This window comes from Magnolia sinica, chromosome 7, assembly GCF_029962835.1.
Source record: "Magnolia sinica isolate HGM2019 chromosome 7, MsV1, whole genome shotgun sequence".
Lineage (NCBI taxonomy): Eukaryota > Viridiplantae > Streptophyta > Magnoliopsida > Magnoliales > Magnoliaceae > Magnolia > Magnolia sinica.
Window position 1 is genome coordinate 21,102,009 of NC_080579.1, and position 23,706 is coordinate 21,125,714.

At 38.5% G+C, this 23,706-nt stretch overlaps 3 long non-coding RNA genes across 3 annotated transcripts; all 3 read left to right on the top strand.

Moving 5' to 3' along the window:
- The first annotated feature begins 2,264 nt into the window (after positions 1-2,264).
- Positions 2,265-5,693, top strand: LOC131251186 (uncharacterized). Its single transcript, XR_009173643.1, has 4 exons — positions 2,265-2,672; positions 4,517-4,565; positions 5,169-5,240; positions 5,599-5,693. It is a non-coding gene; the product is annotated as an uncharacterized LOC131251186 (long non-coding RNA).
- A 198-nt stretch (positions 5,694-5,891) lies between these two features.
- Positions 5,892-6,668, top strand: LOC131251185 (uncharacterized). The gene is made up of 3 exons (XR_009173642.1): positions 5,892-6,087; positions 6,333-6,457; positions 6,620-6,668. It is a non-coding gene; the product is annotated as an uncharacterized LOC131251185 (long non-coding RNA).
- A 5,074-nt stretch (positions 6,669-11,742) lies between these two features.
- LOC131252019 (uncharacterized) lies at positions 11,743-14,759 on the top strand. Its single transcript, XR_009174102.1, has 3 exons — positions 11,743-11,862; positions 11,984-12,174; positions 14,013-14,759. It is a non-coding gene; the product is annotated as an uncharacterized LOC131252019 (long non-coding RNA).
- Positions 14,760-23,706: the final 8,947 nt, after the last annotated feature.

The following is a 23,706-nucleotide window of genomic DNA, read 5'->3' on the forward strand; positions in this document are numbered from 1 at the left end:
AAACATTTTTTTTTGTGATGACTTAGTCAACGCGTTGCAAAAATATTAAATTAGACTTTCTGTGACAAATATAGTTTTAATTAAACAGTGAAAATGATCATTTGATTAACCTCCCAATCATGTGGAATCCACTATCAATTTTTTATAGGGAAAATACACTATAAGAAATTAGTGTGATTTTTCGACAGATTTTTCTAGTGGCTTTAGAAAAAAACATCCGATTTGCTTAATTTTTTAATACGCATCGTAAAATGAGTCATACGAATGAATGGACGGTGTGGATATTTAACATATCATCAAGGCGAGCCCTATGATATGGGTAACACCCACTAAGGTGTTACTCAGGTATGCAACAGCTTATCCACTTCCAACACCCATCTCTCTCTCTCTCTCTCTCTCTCTCTCTCTCTCTCTCTCTCTCTCTCTCTCTCTCTCTCTCTAAATAGTTGTATGGGTAACACCCACTATGTAAACTTTATGTGGCCTACACGTGATGTATGTGTCTAAATAGCACTGTCCATAAATTTTGGTAGTACATTTTATGAAATGAGCCTAAAATTTAAGCATATTCGAAGCCCGAGTGGATCATCTAAAAAAACTATTGGGAATTGAACTTGTGCTATTGAAAAATTCTTGGGGCCACAAAAGTTTGGATAAACATGGTATTTGAGATTTCCTCCATCTGTCTGTGTGCCCATCAGTCTATATGTTTATCAGTTAAATGGTGGAAACCAACATAGATTACTTCATTAATTTCTCGATCGATGATTAAATAACGTACATTACTGATGATCGCTCGATCGACCTCATAATCAATAATCGGATGACATGAAGTGCCATCGACCATCTGATCAACCTCCAATCAATGATTGAATGGTATATACCACCATAAATCGTGTCATTAATTCCCCTATCGATGATGGAATGGTGCACATCACCGACGATCACTTGATCAACCTATAATCAACAATCAAACGATACAAAGCGTTGTTCACCATCCGATTAACCTCCAATCCTTTATCAAATGATGGAAATTATCATACATCGTTTTATCAAGCCTCCAATCGACGATTGAATGTTGTACATCATCGACGATCACCCGATTGACCTCCTAATTAACAATCAATGGTAGATGTTTAATCCTCATTGTGTGGATCACTTATCCTTGGAACTGAGTCATGTTTGTTTTTTCTTTACATCCTAAGATGATTTGGAAAAATGGATGGACGACATGGATAAAACTCAAGCATCAATCTCCCACTGCTTTTTTTTAGTGTGGTCTACTTAGTCTTTGAATCTGCCTTATTTTTAGGCTCAAGCCTATGTTGAGCTGTTTAAATAGATGGACGGTTTGGATATAACACATACCTTATGATGGGACCTACAGAACTCGGTGAGTCAACACACCAGCTAGATTCGTGGTGTTACTACACCAAAATTGTCAATCTGCTACGGTTGGGATTTTGGTTCAGAAATGGCTGTAAGCCTTTCCTGATTTGAAACGGTAATGAACCGTATTGGATTAGTTGTTGTTATTCACTGTTATTTTCATTGTTTAGTTGGTGTGTCCTAATTGACTGTTGGATGTTCTTATTTATTATTATTATGCTTTATTGTTTTATTTTGAAACAGATGGACGAAATGGATTCTATTTGTAACCTCTGAGTGGACCCCACATGACTTGAGAGCCACATTACTGTAAAGTACCGCATACTATGGAATGTTTTTCTTCATTTCCAGACCCCAAAAACTCCTTAAAATCCTTCTTTTGTTACCTCTCTATCTCCCTCTCCCGCTCTCAATCTCAATCTCCCTCGATCTCCCTCTCGCGATCTCAACCCTCTCTCTCGATCTCCCTCTCACTCTCCCTCCCTCTCTCGATCTCAACCCTCTCTCTTAATCTCCCTCTCACTCTCCCTTCCTCTCTCGATCTCCCTCTCCCTGCAACATCCACCATCCCACACGACAGTCCCCAACACATGGGGTATCTAACATTGTAGAAGCAGTAGCAGCAGCTCCATATCTGTCGTTCACGGTTGAATGGGGAAGACTAAAGGGAGGGAGGGAAGTGCAGCAGCAGCAGTAGCAGTGTGCAGATAGGTACACCCAACCCCTTCTTACAGCATATGTTGCAATATTGATAAATCCCCTATTTCGCTACTTTAGAAAATCATAAAGGATCTAGTTTACCATATTATCTCATTTCGGGAAGTCCATTTCCCCATTTACATTTTCAAATCCCAGTTCCTCGACTAACATGACACTACCTGTGCAGGGAAAAGATAGAACGCAAACACTATCTCATCTTTGGATCCACTGAGGTGGGTGAGATCTCTAATCATGGGGCTTATCATAGGTTAAGATTGGCTTAAAAATGAAGTAATGTATGATTTGTTTTTTTCTTTTTTACTTTTCTTAAGATTCTTTTACCTGGAATTTTCCTTTCCTGCATGTAGCAAAGAAAAAAGGGATCTGGCTTTTCTTTCTTTTTTTTCCTGAAGGTTTCTGCTTTGATAGATTCTTCTTCAGATTGAGAGAAATGGGGGGTCTGCTTGGGAATCTTGTCCCTGTCCCTGAATACTTCTGGTGACATCGATTTTGCAAATCCTTTACTTTCTTCGATCTGGTCTGTTTGGATTCCACCGTTTTTGCAGTTTTGCAGTCTGCCTTAGGTGAGTTACATACCTCTCTTTCAATTCCTCTCTATTTTGGCCTTTTTAATTATAATACCCCAATTCATGAAATTGATGGACGTTCAAGCTGGAAGAATCTTTCACTTTTTTTTTTATTAAGCATCGGGAGGCTAACTTATGATACTGATATTCTATTGGAAATTTGGGAGAATTCTGGAAGCTAATCATCTCCTCTAGCTTGATGTCTGGTGGGGGTTTTAGCTATTTTCATTCTTTGTTTGTTTTTATCTGCTTTGTTGATTTGCTGAAGGACCCTTCTATTTGGATCAGATTTTAGATGCACCTTTGCCTAGAGTATGAAGCTTCGGATTACCCTAGGTCATCGTTCTGAAATTTTCTGCATGTAGCATGCTGTTGATGTTCTTTCTGTTGCATGATTCAAGTTTTTACATTGAATTGTATGTTATCTATCCGATTCTCTTGGCAGACAATTTGAAATAGTTGCTTTAGCTTAGGCTACTTGGGAGGAAAGCAATTGGATGCTTGAAATGAAAGCAGTTTCCTTTTTTAAAAATAATAATTAAAAAAAAGGCTTATGAATTGGATCAATTTCTTTAAGTAACCAAAATCCATTTAAATACCGTGCATTGAGAAATCAATTTGGGTGGGCCCTCTTGAGAATTTCTCTCCACTTCAATGATGTTGTATGCTAAATTGCACCTGGATTGCATGCTACGTAATTGGGATGCTGGAAGCTATGCACCATGGAGCATTTATTTTCTCCTTTTCCCCTTTTTGTTAAGATAATAGAAGAAGGTTACAAGCATAGTTGCATATTTCAAGATCATCCTCAATGATACAGGCATTTCAGCATTTGAGAACTTTAATTTTATATATATATATATATATATATATATATATATGTACACACACACACACACACACACACACACACATATATATTGTTTGTGGTGTAAGAGGTTCTATCATACCTTTTAATGTTATAAGTCTTAGGCTACATTTGGTCATCACATCAATCTCTATGAATATAATTTTTTACTCAAACCAAATGGAGCTTAAGCCCTTTTTTAACTCTGCCAATGCAACTTCTTGCATTGCTGGTCCCAAGCCTGGGTAAAGGAGGAGGGAGAAGGGCATCAATGTGAGTTGTCCTTTTATTCACGACAAAATAACTCCTAATATGTTGTTTGGTCTCCTTCACATCAGGGCTTTGCTAGAGTGTCCTTCTAAAGAGTGAGGTAGATAGCATCCCAAACCATGACGAAAGTCAGAAACCAATTCCAAACCCTAAAACCTTTCTGGTCAATGAAATCTTTGATGGGAAGCCAGTATGATCTTGTTCACCACTTCATATTTTGTATCTTTACTTGGAAGATCATTCTTTTAAAATACTGTATGAAAATTTCATGTTTTGTGCTCTCATATGATACTATGGATTGCTTAAAAAGCATAGTATTTTCTATGTAGGTTAATGTTGTTGAAGGGCTAAGATTGTACAATGGACTGTTTGATAACTCAGAGATTTCAATGCTTGTTTCATTTGGCAAATGACTATGCTAAAAATACCATTTAAGAACGGTAACGCATTTGGTTTTGGAACGGTTGTAAATTATTAAGCCGTTCCCAAGCCAAATGTCTATTATAAATTTTGTTTATTCTTTCTGGCATTACACCGATGGTTTCAAAGATTTTCTTTGGAATGGAGCTTGGATATTAGGAACATTGTGTGATCTAGATTGTTTATTCTTTTCTTGTTTTCTCTTCTCTTCTTTAGGTCATCTGATTTGGATTTTATTGAAATGCATTTGGAAATATAACTATTTCTTGGTGATCTTAATTGGGTTTCCTTTTCTTTCTTGCAGGGAATCAATTATGCAAAGCTAGAAAATCTGTGTCCAATTATAGGACCCTGTGAATCATGACTCTAACTCTCATCTGTTTCTTGCCTTTGAAACTTAATTAACCAGTGGTGCAATGTTGTTTGGTGGAAATTCAGCCTTTGAAACTTGCCTCATTTTGTCACATTATTCAAATTGAGTGCATTTGCTTTGACCTGTTTATCTAGTTTCAGTTTATAGGCCACCGATCAGTGGTTAAGAATGTTTTCGTCAGTGATATCCATTTTAACCTTTTGTGCATCTTTTGGTGAAAAGCTTTCGGTCCATTTCTTCCTCCATCTATCCATAAGACACCAGTCACCTGGCACTTGATCTTGCATATCCTCAAGATACTGGCATGACAACAACTCTCCTAAGATCTAGAATCTCACAATGCACTTCAATTGCTAAAGCAACAAATATTCAAAGCCTTTTCACACTTTAAAACAATGGGTTTCCTTTAAATTTTCTCCAAGCTGACTGCCGAAGGGAATTCTGTAAGCTAACGATGGTGAGCTCAAGATGAATCTTAGGCTTTCCATTTTCCTTTGTTTTGTATTTGACCTTCCTTTTTCTGGTAATGAATATATTTCCATCTTGTCTTTAGAATTTCATCAGTATGCTTTTACTTATGCAGGGCAGTTTTACAGGACCTAAGATCTTTTGGTCTAGTTCTAGTCTCTCGACTGAAGCTACTGGCTATGGACTGGTACTCTTGAATTATGATGCCTACTAATGTTTTTCATATGTAAAAGATTCAATGCCATTGTTCACATGCTATGTTTCTGTTTAAGCCTCAACATCAATAGTTTCTATTCTAGACCAACGCTCTCGTCTAGTTTAAAAACACATGGTGACTATTTTATTTTATATATATATATATATATATGCTTTCCATTTTCTTAATCATCTGAACCATTGACTTGCAATCAATCAAAGTATTGGGAATAGTATGAGACCTGTATGAGACCTGCCTGCAGGTATTTTTATAAAATAGTTCAGGAGCCATATATCCTAGAGTTCCTCCTACAGTTGTGACTGATAAATGGCTTTCATCTGTTGGGTAGAACTTTGCGAGCCCAAAGTCAGCAACTTTTGGCTTGAAGTTGTCATCAAGGAGAATGTTGTGAGGCTTGATGTCAAAATGTAGAATCTTCATGTCACAGATCCTGCATGCTATCCCCTATGCAGTCTGGTACATCTTCTCCCAACTCAAAGGGCTGCTCTTACCTTCATGGGAATATATATATATATATATATATATATTTCTAGAGAGCCATTAGGCATGTACTCATAGATAAGAGCCCTTTTCGATCCCTCTACACAAAATCCAATGAGTCGGACCACATTTACATGATGATTTTGTGGTGGGCCCATGGTGGATGGAAGATCTATAGCTATGGATTTTGCTCCTTTTTTTTAGTAGTGTAAATATACTCACCATTCTCCATAAACTGTGTAGTCCTTCTAATTTGCTTATGGCTTATGAATTTTGTAGGTATATTAGATCAGTTTTACAAACATTGCTGCTCCTCATCAAACGACTTCCGCCAAAGGTTGCTACTCTCATTTTTTAGCAGTTACAGAGGCATAAACTGTGTGCATAGATTTTTTATGTGGGTTTGGGATGGATTGGTTTATTGCATGGAAAGGAAAAAAAAAGTTTGGATTTGAGATGAGTTTCCTGGAAAAAAAAAGTTCTACACATTGTTACTTGCTTCATGATTATCATTTCATTGTGGTTATACTGTAGTTGTTTCATGGACTGTTGTTCAATTTAATAATATTTCTATGCATCCAGGTTAGATATGCTATGCTGAAAAAACACTTGGCTCATATACTACCTTTATTTCTTCTGTGAAGATTCCACAACAAGCAATCGGGGCAACTATCAAGCATCACATTTGTCAAAAAAATGGGTCTAATGTAAGTTCTAATAGTCCAAATACCCACCCTTGTGACTTTGGTGCTGCTTAATATAAGAATATTATATGACATGGTTTTGGCTCATGTGAAATCATGCTTCTATCATGGTGACCATTGTTAGTTTTTTTTTTTCCTTGTGAAATTGAAAGTACTTTTGGACAGGGATCCCGCAGAATCAGGGTCAAGCTCTAATCTCAATTTTGACAACCCATACCCTCCATGTCAGATTTGATGGTACTAGCACCTCTTTTCTCCTTTCAATCACAATTTTCAATCATTTAGTTTTTTTTTTTTCAACTTAAAATAATTGTGATTATGCAGGGAAACTGCCTTTGTGTGATAGAATCTGATGTGGAGGTTAGGGCCTGCCTAATTTTGCAGGATCTCATTCCCAAATGGGTACTATATAAGAAGCTATCATTTTGAAGACTATAGAGCTGTTCAATGTTTTTTTTTTTTTTGGAAGGCTATGGACTCATCAATCCGTCATACCTACCAATTTGGATCCCCATTCAGGAGGGATTCTAATGCAGGGGCATTTTCACACTGGGCTCGAGTGGGGTCGCTTGTGGGATGCAGGGGCACACTCGGGGTGGGTGCGGCCCACGGAGGAGGTCTCGTGTTCGAGGTGATTAATGCACATTTCACACCGGGCTCGAGTGGGGTAGCCCGTGGGATGCGGGGACACGTTCGAGGTGGGCGGCCCATGTGATTTGGGGCCCACGAAGGGGGTTCGGCCGAGGTCTTAAAACCCATGAGATGTGGGCCTGGGCTGTGAGATAAAGGGATTAATTCGCTATACTCTAACAGTTCGAGCTTTTAGAGCAACTGGTTAATTGTCTTGCATCAAATTTGGTATCAAAGCCTAGGGTTCTTGTAGGGGAATTCATTACATGTTTAGGGTTTGGTTGTTTATGTCCATTACGTATCAATTCTCATCATATATGGCTATTTAGAGGTCCATAAAACCCTGAAATAAGCTGCTGAAATTTTCTATTATCCCCTTTTTTGAATTATTTTAGAAATTAACTTAATTTTCTATTTCTAGGTTTAGAAACTTTCCTTTTCTGTTTTTTTATAAACTAATTTTTTAGAAACTCTCTTAATTTGTTTTTAGAAACTAATTTCCTTTCCTTTTTCTTTTTAGAAACTAATTTACTTTCCTTTTTCTTTTTTAGAAACTAACTTACTTTCTATTTTTAGCAACTTTCCTCTTTTCTTTTTCTTTAGAAACTAGGTTGTTTTTTTTTAGAAACTTTTCTAATTTGTTTTTTTTAGAAGCTTTCCTAATTTGTTTCTTTAGAAACTTTCCTTTTTCATTTTTTAGAAACTAGGTCGATTCTTTTAAAAAAAAAAAAAATCTCTTATATTTTGACAACTATATTGCTGAATTTTGGTTGGCACCCTATACTAAACATGGAACAATTGCAAGAGTCACTAAACAAGTTGTCCCAAAAGTTAGAGTTTATGATTAAGCGCTTGGAAATGAACCAATGCTTTGAGCAGCTTGATGAACGCATTGCCCGACTAAAGACCATCGCCAGGACAAATCCCACCATTGGGGTAGATGTCCAATCTCAGGCAGGTGGCCTGAAGGATAGACCAATGAATGGAGTTAGCCAAGGAATCAATTATGGGCATGCACCCGTGTACCCACCCTATGAGGGACATCAAGACCACTATTTTGAGGGGTACAACATGTGCAGCCTTGTGACTGGAGAGAGTGCATTAGATGTTAGTGTAGAGTTACTCACTGAGGTCATTCCGGTAGTGGATGAGTTTCGTGATGTTTGTCCTGATGATCTACCAGATGAGTCCCCTAGGAGGGATATAGAGCACACCAAAACATGGGACACCGTAATACCTACAACCGAGTTTATGTTGAATAATTTTGTCGATAGGTCCACAGGTCTAAGTCCTCGTGAAGTCGTTACTGATTATAAACCTAGAAAACTTATTGATCTTGTCCCTATGTCACTGTCCCATAGGCCGTCAGAGTCTCCAGAGTCTTTTGTACATCACATTCATTCATGGCATCAAGAAATCAGGCAGAAGATCATGACTAATAATGAACATTGCACATTTTCTACAGACCAGTATAAATGTTTCAAAGGATTCAATATTGGGGACTCTGTGATGGTCTGCATCAGGCTCGAGCGGTATCCTTCGAGGGCCGTTCGTAAGTTACACGCGTGTAACGCTGGACCTGTCAAAATTATGAAACGAAGCAGTCTCAAAATGTATGAGGTAGATCTTCCACCTTCCATGGGAATTAGTTTCACATCCAATATGGAGGATTTAGTTACTTTTCAGGGGACTACTGATACTTTGTCCGGCCCTTCGCCCACCCATCCTGATTTTCCATATTTATCCCTTGAGCCATGGCCCCTTCCCAACCCATTTTTTCAGCCTCTACCTCCCATATCTAATTTTCATAACCTTTCTTCTCAGCCTCTACCTCTCATATCTACCCTTCCCGACCCATTTTCCCAGCCTCTACGTCCCATACCTACCCGTCCCGACCCATTTTTCCAGCCTCTACCTCCCATATCTACCCTTCCCAACCCATTTTTCCAGTCACTACGTCCCATACCTACCCGTCCCGACCCATGTTCCCAGCCTCTACCTCCCATACCTACCCGTCCCTACCCATCTTCCCAGCCTCTACCTCCCATACCTATCCTTCTCGACTCATTTTCTCAGCCTCTATCTCCCATACCTAACCTTCACACACCTAAAAAGAAAATAGAGGACATTCTGAACCATCAGATAGTTTCAACGTCGGATAGTGGGTTTCAAAAGTACGTGGTTAAATGGAAGTCACGCCCAGCTTCAGACAGTACGTGGCTCACTGAGGAGGAGCTTCAGAGACTTGATCCTGACATCCTGAAGCGGTTTAGGAGTTTTATTTCGCCAGTGGCGAAATCTTTGTAGCCGGGGAGAATTGATGGGAACATCACCCGCACTCACACCGCCCCCCTACGCACGTACATACATAGGAGGACCCCACCATCGATCTGGCTCGATGACGACGTCCAAGGAGGGCCTCCTAGCTAGAAGTCAAGTTTTGGTTCAGAAAAGTGGCCCGATAATCAAGAAAAGCCCACCATGGGATCTCATGATCGTGGCCCACTCGTCAGATTGGTTTTATATTTTAGGTTTTGCTTATTACTATTATTTAGAACATCGTGAACGCTTTAGATTTTCTTATTTGGTTTTTATTTTAGTTTACTTCATCGCCAAGTAATAGGTGTCGCACATGGTGCGAGTTTTTATGTATAGGGTTCTCCCTATAAATAGGCACCCCTTGTAGTTTTTTTCATTTATTGAAGTTAATAAAAAATTCCTGCTTTATTTTTCTGCTCTCTTCGTGAGTTGTGGAAGAATTCAAAAGTGGGTACGAAGCCCTCCCTTTTCGAAGGGCTAACTACCGTGGTGCGAAGCCACATCGATCCCAATTCACCCCCATCTTCCATCATCTTTTTTCCATCTTCCCCCACCATCCGTACTTCAAATTTATCCTTTTGTTATATCAGATTTCTTCATTGAAGCAGGTTTCCAGATTTCGGCCCGCAGGCGAGCTGAAACTTCAGCGGAGCGCCACGCACAAACCGTACATCGGATCGAGCTGAGATTTGGAAGTTTTGGAGTCCATCCCTGGCTGACCATGGCCAAGGTGGCATTTTTCTGAATAGTGGGCCCCACACACGTGCGGCCGGGATCACACGCACGTCCGTCTGGGCCATTGTTATTGTCCACACGCGGGATCATCTTTTGGCTCAGGTTTTTATTCTCTTTTATCCTCTCATAGCTATTTTTTCATGAATACTAACCCTATATTACATGATCCCTAATTGATTTGTCCCTTTTTATCACCTTAGGGTTCCTTGAATTGAAATTAGAGAATCCCTTGGATTAGGAACTGATTTTTATGCATGAGTAGTTGATTTTATTTCCCTATTGATATTGTTTGGCTTATAATTTTATTGGTCCAGTCCTAGCCTGTGTCGGCTTGGATCCGCATAGATTCCCCTTTAATTGAATGTTTGGATTTTCATGTGGGATGTGGAATTTGTGTGATTGTTTCTAAATTGGTGTGATCTAAGCCTGAAATCTTGCATATCATATTTAATTTTCCATGTCCAGCATCAGATTCTCTATCCTATGTTTTCAGTGAATTGATGTTTGTTTGCACTACTTTGTCATGGTTATTTCAATACAGTGTGAAGACATTTCAACAGGCAATACTCTTGTTGTTTGGGGTAGAGTGGAAAACATAACTGGCCTTTATGCAAGCTGCCATTTCTCACTTTTGATGCTATAAATCACAACTGGACACAGCACACCTGTCATGGTTTTCTTAGCAAATCACATTCTTCTAGAATTGTCTTCCATTCTGGGTTCAACTGTTCTCAGTTGGCTCTCTTTTTCATATTCGAAATTGGTTTTCATTTTCATTAGTCTCTCACAGGGTTGATGCTAATCCATATTTTCTCTAAATTTAATCATTGGGTCATGGAAGTTTGCTTCTTGAAGGTACCAATAGTCATTCTCTGTTCTTTTCTTTTTTTCTTTTTTTCCCTTTTTTTTAATCCTTTTGATAAATGTGTGATCTCTCTAGTTTTGATGTTTTTGTTCTTAAAATTATTTGCTGGCCTATTAGTAGCAGGCCTATATGCCTTGTGAGCATGAGGACGATGGTTATCTTGCAGTAGGACTTAGCAACAACTCTGTCTATCTATGGGACATTTCTAGATCCAATATGGTTGCTGAAGTAAAATGTCCAGGTTAGTTTTCTCAGAAGCAAAATGTTCAGAAATAAGTTGTTCCTTCTTTCTGATTGGATTTTGGAGGGATCAGGTTTTGGTAGTTAAAAGGCAAGAATGCAATTTCTATGAAATTTACATTTTAAAATGATGCTAGATTAGCTAGTTAGACCAATCTCGTGCTTTTGAGTTAACTGCCATTCTGGAGTTGCATGATCAATGCAATCCCATTTTTTTCACTATTTTACATAGATAAGAATAAACATACATAAAATGTCTCATTTTGGATTGTGATTTTGTGTGTTTTTATTTTATTTTATTTTATTTTTTCAATACCTAGCAAGTATTTGATCCATAGTCATATCATGATCATCTGCGTTGATTATCACATTTTGTAAGTATTTGATCCATAGTCATATCATGATCATCTGCGTTGATTATCACATTTTGTCATGAACGCTGCCATTTCTTTACAATTAAGATCTATGTTGTAATTTCCCTATCTTTATGTAGGGTTAGATTTCTTTGTAAAAGTTTCAGAGTGGAAACTGCAACAGAAGCAACAAAGAGAGCAACAAGAAATAATTGATTTAACAATGGGAAACAATGAGCTTGGCAAAGATTCAGAATCTTTGACTTGTGAGTCTATCACTGCTTTCCACTGTCCCATTAATTTGTCTTTAATGTCTATCAAGCATTACCATAAGCTACTTCAACCTTGTTAATAATGCTGCCTATCTACCTATATGAACTGTTGCAGAGCCAATAATGGATGGTAGCAACTTGCAACTGGAGACTTCGGTATCAATTTGTATTAGATCCAATTTTTAACAGTAATTCACAATTGTAGTCAAGTTGAATGCCTGAATTCCAGCTTATAATGGGGTGGTTGAATCATTTCTTTCATAAGCCATAAAAATTCCTTCTTTCCCTAAAAAAGTGGAATAAAAAGTTATTGGCCCCACACTGATAATTCCATAAGAACTTGCGTAAACTTGAAATATGTTTTTCCTTGGAGAAAAGAACTCATATATGGGTCGGTCCATAAGAATCCAATATAAAATGGTGCACGTCTGACATATGGCCTCGAGCCATTGCTCAAACATCACTTCATGGTTCTCCAGTTACTCCTAATTCCCTTCATTTGTCATTTCACAAATTGTAAACACGATGGATCTTCTTGAAATGGATGATGATCAACAATTATATAACATAGGATGAACATGTAGAGAGATAAACATCAATGGGGATAGAGAACCCATTATCTTAGCATTACCTTTGATAGGCCAATGACAACTGATGTGTTTCAGTTGTATGATCACTACACCAAAATTGATTATTATTGCCAATACAACCTATTTTCTATGAGATAGCATGATCACTCCCAATGGATGGTTCGCCACACAAAAAAGGATATGCCTGTCCATGAGCGATTGTAAGTCTTGGGCTGAACTATCTATTGGTGTGATATTTGTAAGTAGTGATGTTTCTTATAACTTGAAAATTATCTTTTCATCTTCTTTCAGTTCATCCAGAGACTTGGAACCCAATGCGGTCTGTGGCAAGGTAAGGTGAAACTAAGTTTCAGTTATGTTGCTGGAACGCTATTTGTTTGGATTTTGGTAATTGGTTTAACTGCTTTCACATGCTGACATGTTTAAGTTGCAAATGTGTAGCTACAGGTTTTGTATGCTCCTCAGTTCGAGTTTGTTTCTGATATGAAGGAGAAATTGGAAGGCAGGAGAAGAGAAGTTCTAAGCCGACTAAACTGTGAGTTTCTTCCAAGATTGATATGTGCAGTCACTTGCAAAAATTACCTCATTTTACCTTTAAACAAGGTTGCTCTTCTTTTTTCCTCTTCTTCTATATCTACAAATTGCAGCTAGAAGATCCAAAGGATCAGAGCCTTCCAAGCAAATGTAAGGCTTATATTGCTACAATTATTCTCATTCATAATTCTCAAGGGATCATGTGGAATCAGCAAAAGCATATGGTGTGATATTTGCAAATGGCATTGATTTTACATACTCATGAATTGATTGTTTTAATCCATTTTCTCTGTTTTTGTATTTTTTTTTCCTGTTCCTCTTCATGTCAGGATTATTCAATTTTCTATCTCTTTAATTACTAATGCAGGATTTGGGTTTTCTTTATAATGTGTAAGATTTTCTTTTGAGTTTCTTATTCAATTAATCTGCTTAATATGTTTTGTTTTTCTGTTTTTTTTTTTTTTTTTGGAAATACAATTAATTTTAATCTAGAAATTATAGCAAATGGACCAATAAAACCTGTCAGTAATTTAAGGGATTTGTGTTTTTGTGGCAATCAATGTTTCAAAAATGTAGCCTGAAAAAAAATAAAAATAAATAAATAAAATCAGTTCTCTTTTCAAAAAAAAAAAAAAAAAACTGATATATCCTGTGCAATAACCAATATGTTTCCATATCCTAAGGGTACAATACATTACGCAATAATGATATGGAATGATTTCTTATCATGGTTAATAACGAGAATTGATTCTTATAGAATGATTTCTTATCATGGTTAAGCATAAGAGAATTGATTCTTATATATTAATGCAACAACTATGAATTAAAGGTGACACTACCTAATGCATCTGTCCATTGTAACACTTCCTGCAGTAAGATTCATGGCACAAGAGTTAACTTCATCTGTCAATTTCCTATTTTATTTTTTCCTTTTTTTTTTTCTACAGGTACTCTTATGAGCATTTCTATGTGATGGATCACCTGGCAGGTTGGCATATGCTTGCAAAAATCAGGAGAAAGCCACATATGCCAAATTCTTTTTGTAAAGTTGTGGATCACCTGGCAGGTTGGCATATGCCTGCTGTAATGGTTCGTGGAGCAAGTATGCCTTTGTGGCTTGCAAAACTTCTCCCAGATCAAGGAAAGAGAACCTTTGCTTGCTATCAGAATGGACTTCCACAATTATTATTATTATTATTATTTATTTTGGTTTCTCCCTAACAATGACCATGATATCGCTGTTTTTGCTATGCAAAATTGTTTTTTTTTTTTTTTGGGCGCAGTAATGATGACAATGTCCCTTTTATCATTAAGAATTACTGATTGACCACCATGCATGCGGTAGTGTGTTGGCTATGGTTCTTTTATTTTGCACACGAAGCTTCTGTCTATTTTTGCAGTGTCCTCAATTTCAGCTTTGCATATATCAGCTAACTTAGTCACCCTGATCATCTCTGCACAGCTATACTACAAGTGAGCTAGACATACGTTCGGATAAAACTCCTGAAGAGCGCGCTCTTCTTGTAGAATCTAGAAGGGAGTTCTGCTTTCCTTATTCTATTTTACATCTTAGGGAGAGCCTTCCTAAGTTTTTTTTTTTTTTTTCTTTTTTCTTTTTTCTTTTCTTTCTTTAGTAAAAACCTCCGAAGGATGTATTCTGGTTAATTTGCTTAATTTGCTTTTGTGGAATTCTTTTGCTATGTTTTTCTTTGGATTAATCTTTATTTTGATGGAATGCAATAAGCTTCTGTTAATTTATTTCCCCTGGCCCTAAATTTCGTGTTTATTAGGGTTTGAAATTCTTCATAAAATTCCGTCCTAAAATCTGACCATTGGCAACATTAATAAGCATTCAAAACCGTTTCTAAAATTGTGCCCAAAATGTGACCGTTCGCACCAGAACAGTTTAAAACCGTTCATAAATTTCCGTTTCTAAATTTTGAAACGGTACCCAAAACGGTTCTGAACTGTTCCTGATTTTCTGCGACGCCTCATTTAGGAATGGTATTAAACCATTCCTGAAGCATTTAAACCATTACTAAATGATGATTTTGGTGTAGCGTATGTGATACACCAGCCAATCCCCACTGTCTCTTGTGGTATGATTCGCTTGAACTTTGGATATGGTTCAATTTTGGGATCAACCCATTAAATTAGATGGAAAAATGGAAGAACGGCGTGGATAGACCACACACATTCAAGGTGGGCCCAACTGAGTTTACTGATAAGAATAAGAACGTACTGAGTAACTCCGTATTTAGCAATTTCAAGTTGTATTGCCTGGTTAGCAATTTTATTTATTTGGAAATGGGAATGCGTACTGAGTTAGTGATTATCTATTATCGTACTGAGTAAACTTAATTGGGCCTACTATGAATGTATGTGGGTTATCGACGCCGTCCATCGGTTTTTGAAGAACATTTTAGTGGTTGAATCTAAAATATAAGTATGCCCAAAGCTCAAGTGGACCACACCAAAGGAAACAGTGGGAATAATGACTTCCACCGTTGAAACTTTGCTAGGGCCCAAAGTGATGTTTATTCGTAATCTAATCTGTTCATAAGATCACAACAACACGGATGAAGGGAAAACACAAATATCAGCTTGACCCAAAACTTCTGTAGGCCCCAAGAAATTTTGAACGGTAGAATTTCAATTCACACTGTTTCTCGTGGTGAGGTCCACTTGAGAGTTGTATATATTTCATTTTTGGGCTCCAGGCTTTAAATTATCTGTTAAAATGGATGGCTGGAGTAGATAAAATATGTAAATCACGGTGGACCGCTCAGAGTTTGAGTTACTCAGAACGCAATCGTTATTCGGAGGTAAATCCCGCATGACTGTTGGGCGCGGATTCGCTACTGACTGGGTTGAGTAGGGAAGCGGATTGGCTGGTATACCTGACATCAGCTATATATAGCAGCTGTATAGACGTCAGTAAGTTTTGTGGGTCTGACCATGAGGTATGTGTCATATCCAAACCGTCTATTCATTTGTAGAGCTCATCTTAAGGCTTTATAAGAAAATTAAGACAGATCTAACTATCAAATGGACCACACTGCAAAACGCAGTGGGGGATTGAACATCTATCATTGAAACCCTTTTTGGGGTCACATAAGTTTTGGATCAATATGAAAATTTTTTCCCTCTTCATCCATGTTTTTGTGACCTTGTGAATATATTGGATGGAAAATAAATATTATGGTGGGCCCTACGAATGTTTTAATGGTGAAAATCATTATCTACAATGCTATTTGTGGTGTGGTCTAGTTGATCTTTGGATATGAATCATTTTTTGAATATAATCTAAAATGATCTCTAAAAATAGATGAACAGTGCAGATATAATAAATTCATTTTTTAAATAATAATCTAAAATGATCTCTACGGATAGATGAACGGTGCAGATATAATAAATACATCGGCCATGTGACTTTGTTCTCCTTTGGACTGTTTGTACAACTCGGAGCTGGAGGAGCATCAGCGCTCTTGGCACGACACGTACCTACTCCAGGTATATAGCTGGTGTGTAGCACACCAGCCAATCCGCTTCCGTTGAGTACTCTATGCTGAAGTGGCGTTACTAAGTTCTGTGGCCCCACTATGATATATGTTTTGTATCCACACCGTCCATACATTTGGAGAGATGATTTTAGGGTCTGAGCCAAAGAAAAAAAAAAAATAAACATAGTGATTCCCAGCATTAAAAACTTCTAATGGCCACGAAAGATTTCGATGAAACTCATATTTGTGTTTTACCTTATTTAATATCTTTGTTAACTCATGAACACGTTAGAAGGTTTCAACGGTGGGTGTCACTCTCTCCACTGTTTTTTGTGTTGTGGTTCATTATTCATTCTTTGTCTCATGCCTTAAAATGGTCCCTCGGTACGGACGGTGTCGATACAAACATATATCATGGTAGGACCCGTGGCGTCACTTCAGCACCGAGTCACCTGTCGGTAGCGAATCCGCGCTCGACGTGGTTTGGCTATTAACGGACTCCGATTTCCTGGAAAGTCTTTCACGTGCATATCCTGCGCAACCATTCTGGGTGGGCCAACTGTGATTTTTGTGAGAAATCCAACTCGTCCATCCGTTTTTCAAGCTCATTTTAGACATGTGACTAAAAGCATTAGGAGAATCCAAAACTCAAGTGGGCCATACGAGATGAAACAGTGGAGAAAGGAATGCCTATCGTTGAAACCTTCCTAGGCTCTACCTTGATTTTTATATCCCATCCAAACCGTTTATAAGGTTATTTTCACTTAGATGAAGTGAGAACACTAAGAACTTAAACCGATAAAAATTCTGTGACCATATAAATGTTTCAACGGTGGTCACTAAATCCCCACTGTTTCCTCTTGTGTGGCCCATTTAAGTTTTGGATACACCTTATTTTTTGTTGCATGTGCTAAAATGAGCTTGAAAAATGGATGACCAGAGTTGCTTTCTCACAAACATCACAATGGGCCCCACACAAAATGCTTGTGCTGGAACTTCTTGATAACGCCTTTCGCCGGAAATCCGCGTCCGCTATTGACGCTGCGTGGCCAGTGGTCAGTGCTCCGTGGGCCCTAGCATGATCTATGTGGTTTATCCACACTATCCACCTATTTTTATATATCATTTTAATATTTTACATCCTAAATGAGGCAGATCATAATCTTAGGCGGACCGCACCGTGGCAAAACAGTAGTGTTTGAATTTCTATCATTAAAAACCTCCTAGAGTCACTGTGATGTTTATTTAACATCCAACCTATAGATTAGGTCATACAGACCTGGATGAAGGTTAAAAAACAAATACCAGCTTCATCTGAAACTTTTGTAGCCCCGAGAAGTTTTTAATAGTTAGAATTCAATCAACACTGCATGCGCCACTTGAGATCTTCATCTATATTAGTTTTTGGTTCATTGCATAAAATTATCCCCAAAAATAGATGAACGGAATGGATGAGACACATACATCAGGTTGGGGCGCACAGAGCACCGACCAGTGAGTAGCCGATCCGTTTCCTCTAAAAACCAGGAAAGTGCCTAGAAATTTACCACTGTACGACCCACTTAGGCCCATTTATCCGTTGAAATCCACTTCTTTTTACCTCACCAGAATAAGCCCCATATGTACGGATGCCTTCCCAAAGGCCGAAATTGTCCCTCTCTAGCCGATGCACTTTATTCACGCTGCCGGCCGCGTTTCTACAAAAGAAAAAAAAAACCGGGTTTTTTCTTCTTTCCTCTCCCTCTCCCTGATCCTTCATCCTCGTCGTAGATTATCATTTTCTGATTACTTCTCCTCCTCTGTGACTGTCCACTCTAATGGTAAAACCCTCCTTTTACCGATTTCTTCTTTTCCATTATTTGGTTGAAAATACACACCTGACACCTGTCCTATTTAACTTTTTTGAGCCCAAGATAGGACGAAAAATGGTCTTCCTATCTAAGAAGCTTCGAATGGCAGGTATATTCAAATCCCTACTTTCTTTTTGTGGACCCCATTGTATATTATACTATATATGCACACGGTCCACAATCCATATTCATTTTAAAAAAATATTAAGCTTTTCTTTTATGGACCCCACTGTATATTATACTATATATGCGCACGGTCCCCAATCCATTTTCATTTAAAAAAAATACTGAATGGTATGGCATGTCCTGATAAATGAACAAAATCATGACTCAAATGGCCCACATTGAGGGTTTTTTAAACAAAGAATGAAATGAGATGTGAAACTAAACGAAGACCATAGAAGAGATTGAGCACCGACTGAGTTAACAGACCAAGGACCCACTGAGTTATTGATGAGGACCGTGAACTGAGCTAAAATGACTATGAACTTATCTAAAATCACCATGAACTGAGCTAAAATCACCATAAACTGACTTAATTCCGGCCATTCCCCATCATTTCATGGTCAATTCCCTTCACTTCACGGTCATTTCTAATCATTTAATGGTCATTTCCGGCCATTCCCCTTCACTTCATGGTCAATTCCATGCATTTCACGATCAATTCACTTCACTTCACGGTCATTTCCATGCATTTCACGGTCAATTCACTTCACTTCACGGTCATTTTTAATCATTTCACGGTCATTGCCGGTTATTCTCCTTCACTTCACGGTCAATTCCATGCATTTCACGATCAATTCGCTTCACTTCATGGTCAATTCCATGCATTTCACAGTCAATTCGCTTCACTTCACGATCATTTTCATGCATTTCACAGTCAATTCCCTTCACTTCACGGTCATTTCCATTCATTTCACGGTCATTTCCGGCTATTCCCCTTCACTTCACGGTCAATTCCATGCATTTCACGGTCAACTTGCTTCACTTCACAGTCATTTCCATACATTTCACGGTCAATTCCCTTCACTTCACGGTCATTTCCAATCATTTCACGGTCATTTTCGGTCATTCCCCTTCACTTCACGGTCAATTCCATGCATTTCACGGTCAAATCGCTTCACTTCACGGCCATTTCCATGCATTTCACGGTCAATTCCAGCGATTCCCCTTCACTTCACGGTCAATTCCATGCATTTCATGGACAATCCCCTTCACATCACGTTCAATTCTACTCATTTCATGGACAATTTCCTTTACTTTACGGTTAATTCCATGCATTTCATGGTCAATCCCCTTCACTTAACGGTCATTTACAGTCCTTAGACAAATCCACTCACAGTCAATTTCATGATGTTTTCAGCCAAAATGCAACATATAACTCTGAAAATTGACCCATAACTTAGTGAAATTGGTCGTGGAGTTGACCATTTGACATGAAATTCGTCAAAATCGCCGATGACTGCTTGATATTGACATTTTTTTTACTGACAACCTTGGTATAAATTTACTGACAACTACATGAAATTGACTGATAAATGAGTGGAACAGGCCGAAAGCGAGTGAAACAGGCCCAAAACTCGTGAAAATTCACTAATAAGCCTTGTACTTTCATTTAGAATTCGCCAAAAACTGACCGTCAACTAAGCAGACTCACACCATACTTTATGAATTTTCACTACAACAAGTCAACTTTCACATTATGCTTCGTTAAATATTGAATATTATCGTTGATATAATTTCCAATTCATCCTTACAGATGACAAACCCTTGCATAAGGGATTTGGCGAGTCGGTCCCCACCATCTCATGCAGATGTTCTTCGACATGATGGTTTGAAAGTTTGAAGAGTGGGTTAGAGAAGAATAACACTAGATTAAATATATTTAGACAAACCCTATTCTCATTTTTATTACACATTCCATCATTTAAGTTTTTAGGAGTCATTTTTCACTCACTTATTGAGAGATATATAGGCAATCTTGTATTCAAGATATAAGGGAACCATGTCAAATTTTTCGAGATGGACTTCACCTTATTAACAGGGCTGAAGACTGGTGACCTCTCCATACCCAATATCCATCGTTCGAAGAAGTCAATAAGAGAAAAATACTTCAATAAATATCCTATCCTAAAGAAACATGTACAGGAGGTGTTCAATAGGATAGTTGATAGCAATAAGCACGAATATGTCGTGAAGGTAGCCCTAATATTATGTGTAGAGTGGTTTGTTAGGGGTACCGACACGAATATTATATGCTATACAAACTTTATCGACCTTGTTGACTTGTTGGAAGACTTTAATATCTATCCTTGGGGTAGTTGGGCCTTCCAGATGATGACAGAAGGGATCGAGAGTGCCTTGATGACATCACAGAGGCCTTATTACAATATCACTGGTTGCATATTTCCCCTATAAGTAAAGATTCTTTCCTTGTCTATTTTAATTCATAGTTTATATCAAAGTATATTAATTTAAGATCATCTTGTCATTTCATTGTAATAGATATGGGCCCTTGAGAGAATACCGGCTCTCCGACAATATATAATTTCATATATTCCCTTTAAAATTTCACGATTCATATAATATCGGGGATGGAAGGGTTGGAGGTATATAAGAAGATTCATCAAATTCTAGAGAATAAAGATATAAGTCAATTTCTATGAAGCTAAGTGGTCACTCATTCAACTATATATATATATATATATATATATATATATATATATATATATATATATATATATATATATTTCTGTAGCATGAAAACAAAGATGTTTTCTTGTAAACTGAGATCGTTCTTATCTTAGAGCCTACCACCGAGGAGCACGAGACAGAGGTCGTTTGTTTGGTCCATGATAGATTTGACGTAAGATGTCAAAAACGTCTTCTTTTATGTTGATATTTTATATCTAATTTGACATGTTATATAATTGATACATACATTGCTTCATTTTATAGGGCACTAAAGATGAAGATGATGAAGATATGGAAAAGAGATCGGGACAGGGAGAGGGAGAAGAAGGGGGAGAGGAAGAGAGTACTGATATGGGAGAGGGAGTGGGATTACAATTGACTGGGGAGTCGAGGGAGGATAAGGAGGAGCTGGAGGCATAGAGGCTTCAGTTGGAGAGAGACAGGGAAGAGTTGAAGCTTCTCAAAAGCATACTAAAAAAGAGAAGATCGATGGAGAGGGAGAGAGAAGTAGTACTCAAGGAGGTTGAACTAATGCTAAAACTAAAAGAAGCCTTGAGGTTAGAGAAGGAAAAGTTGAATAAGAGGGCGGTTTTGAAGGAGGGGGAAATGCTAATTAGGGAGAAAGAAGAACTGAAGAAGGAAAGGGAAGAGTTGGAGGAGGGTAAGGCGGAATTGAAGAAGCAGATAGATGCATTTCATATAGAGAAGATACAGTTTTGGAAGGAGAAGGAGTTAGAAAATTTGAAGGAAGAGTTTGAGAAGGATGATGAGGATGCGTTAAGCGTTGAAATATGCGAAAATCACTGCATTCCATTCCAATATATAAGAGAAGACTTAAGAGGGTGGTAAAACCGTTTGTCTACAAGCGTTCTCCATTCACTTCTATAAGGCCCGTGTCCTAGCCCGTACTATTCCGTCGACTCCCGCTATCCTTCCTGTCGAATTCCAACAACCTGCGACTGATAATCGACGTTTGTGCGTGATCCTAAGTCATATCCTGTAGATTTGAGTTGGCTTAATCCGAGACTCGTACTATTGCGACCGCACCGTCGCCGCAGTTCCAACGCCACGTCTTGCATACTGATCTGATACCCTGGCAGGGAGATGTGGGCCGACGTTTATTTTGAAGAAAACGTCGCGTGTTTTTAATCTTAAAAGAATCTCTATAATATGTCCCATCAATCAATCACTCAAAGCAATCAATCAATCACCTCATGTCAAGTACAAGAGTAACCATACTTTCTTTCTCCACAAGTCAAGCAACCACCAAGTCAAACAATCTCTCACCTCACCCATCACTCACCTCACATCCATCACTCACCTCACATCCATCACCCATCACTCTCTCTCCCTTACAACCCTCTCTCTCTCATTTCTCTTCAAATTTTCAAGCAACCAAAAATGGTGCACGTCCAAGCCTTTCCCAAGAGAGAAGAGTGAGTTGTGTGGCCCACTTCCTCTCCCCAAAACCTTCATCCTAGCTATTCATTTCTCATCTTCCACCATCAAAGTGAGACACAAGGAGATCGGCTTTCCATTGGACCAAGAAGATCGAACGGTGGGTGCTTCTATAGGCTAGATTTTCATGTTTTGATGATGGGCCAAGTGAGGCCTACCGATTGATGGTATGGATCTCATTTTGGACCCTAGATGTGGCAGATGGCCCACCTTGATCCTCATGATCATTCCATGATGGGGCTATTTTCTATGGACCCCATTATGATGTTTATTTTCCTTGCATAGATAGGGTCATCTAGACCTTTCATTTCGGTGGAGAAAAGATCTCCACTGTTAATTTTGATCGGTGGGCCCATATATAATGGAACCCACTTGATGTACATTGTTAATCACAGAAGGGAGGGCCCATAGTGTCGAGGTCCCTCCATCACTCGATCTCTCTCTTTCTCTCTCTCTTTTCCCTTGTTGTTGGCCCCTTGATGTATGCATTTTATCCAAGTCATCCACCTTCGTGGGACCCACTTGATGGACGTGTATGATCTATACCGTTCAAACCATGTGGGTCTTACCTTGAGGAGATGGGAAAACACAAATATCAGATTTATCTTAGTGGGCCACATCCCTGTAGGACGCACCTTAATTGTGTGCAAACTGTCCAGTGTCCAGGGACGCTGGATGTTTGTAAATGAAGTGTGAACGGACAATGTCGTGTACTCACATCAAAGTAGTTTGGTTTTTTTAGACTTTTGGGTGGGCCACTCATACAGGCCTCACCTTGATGTATTGATCTGATCCACGCCGTCCATCCTATTTCTTAGATCATTTTAGGCGTTAAGCCAAAAAATGAAGTTGATCCGAATTTCTGGTGGGCCATACCATAGCAAACAGTGTTTCCTACCATTGAAATTCACCTGATGTTTCTACATGCCATAACACCTCAAATATTGGGCTTGTTTGGCTTGTCTTGAGCCATAGCAACTAATGGTTAGGTCGGATCCACCTGATGTGGGCCCCACCTATGAAAAACCTCAGAAAAACTCCATTTTCAAAAAAATATATGTGAGAGAGAGGGAGCAGCAGTAGTGCCTGCTACTTTTGATCGTGAAAGGACGCTGCAGCGTCCTGCGTTTGACGAGCGGGCAGGGACCACGGGTCCCAACCATGGGCCCCACCGTGATGTGGGTTGAACATTAACACCGCCCATTAGGT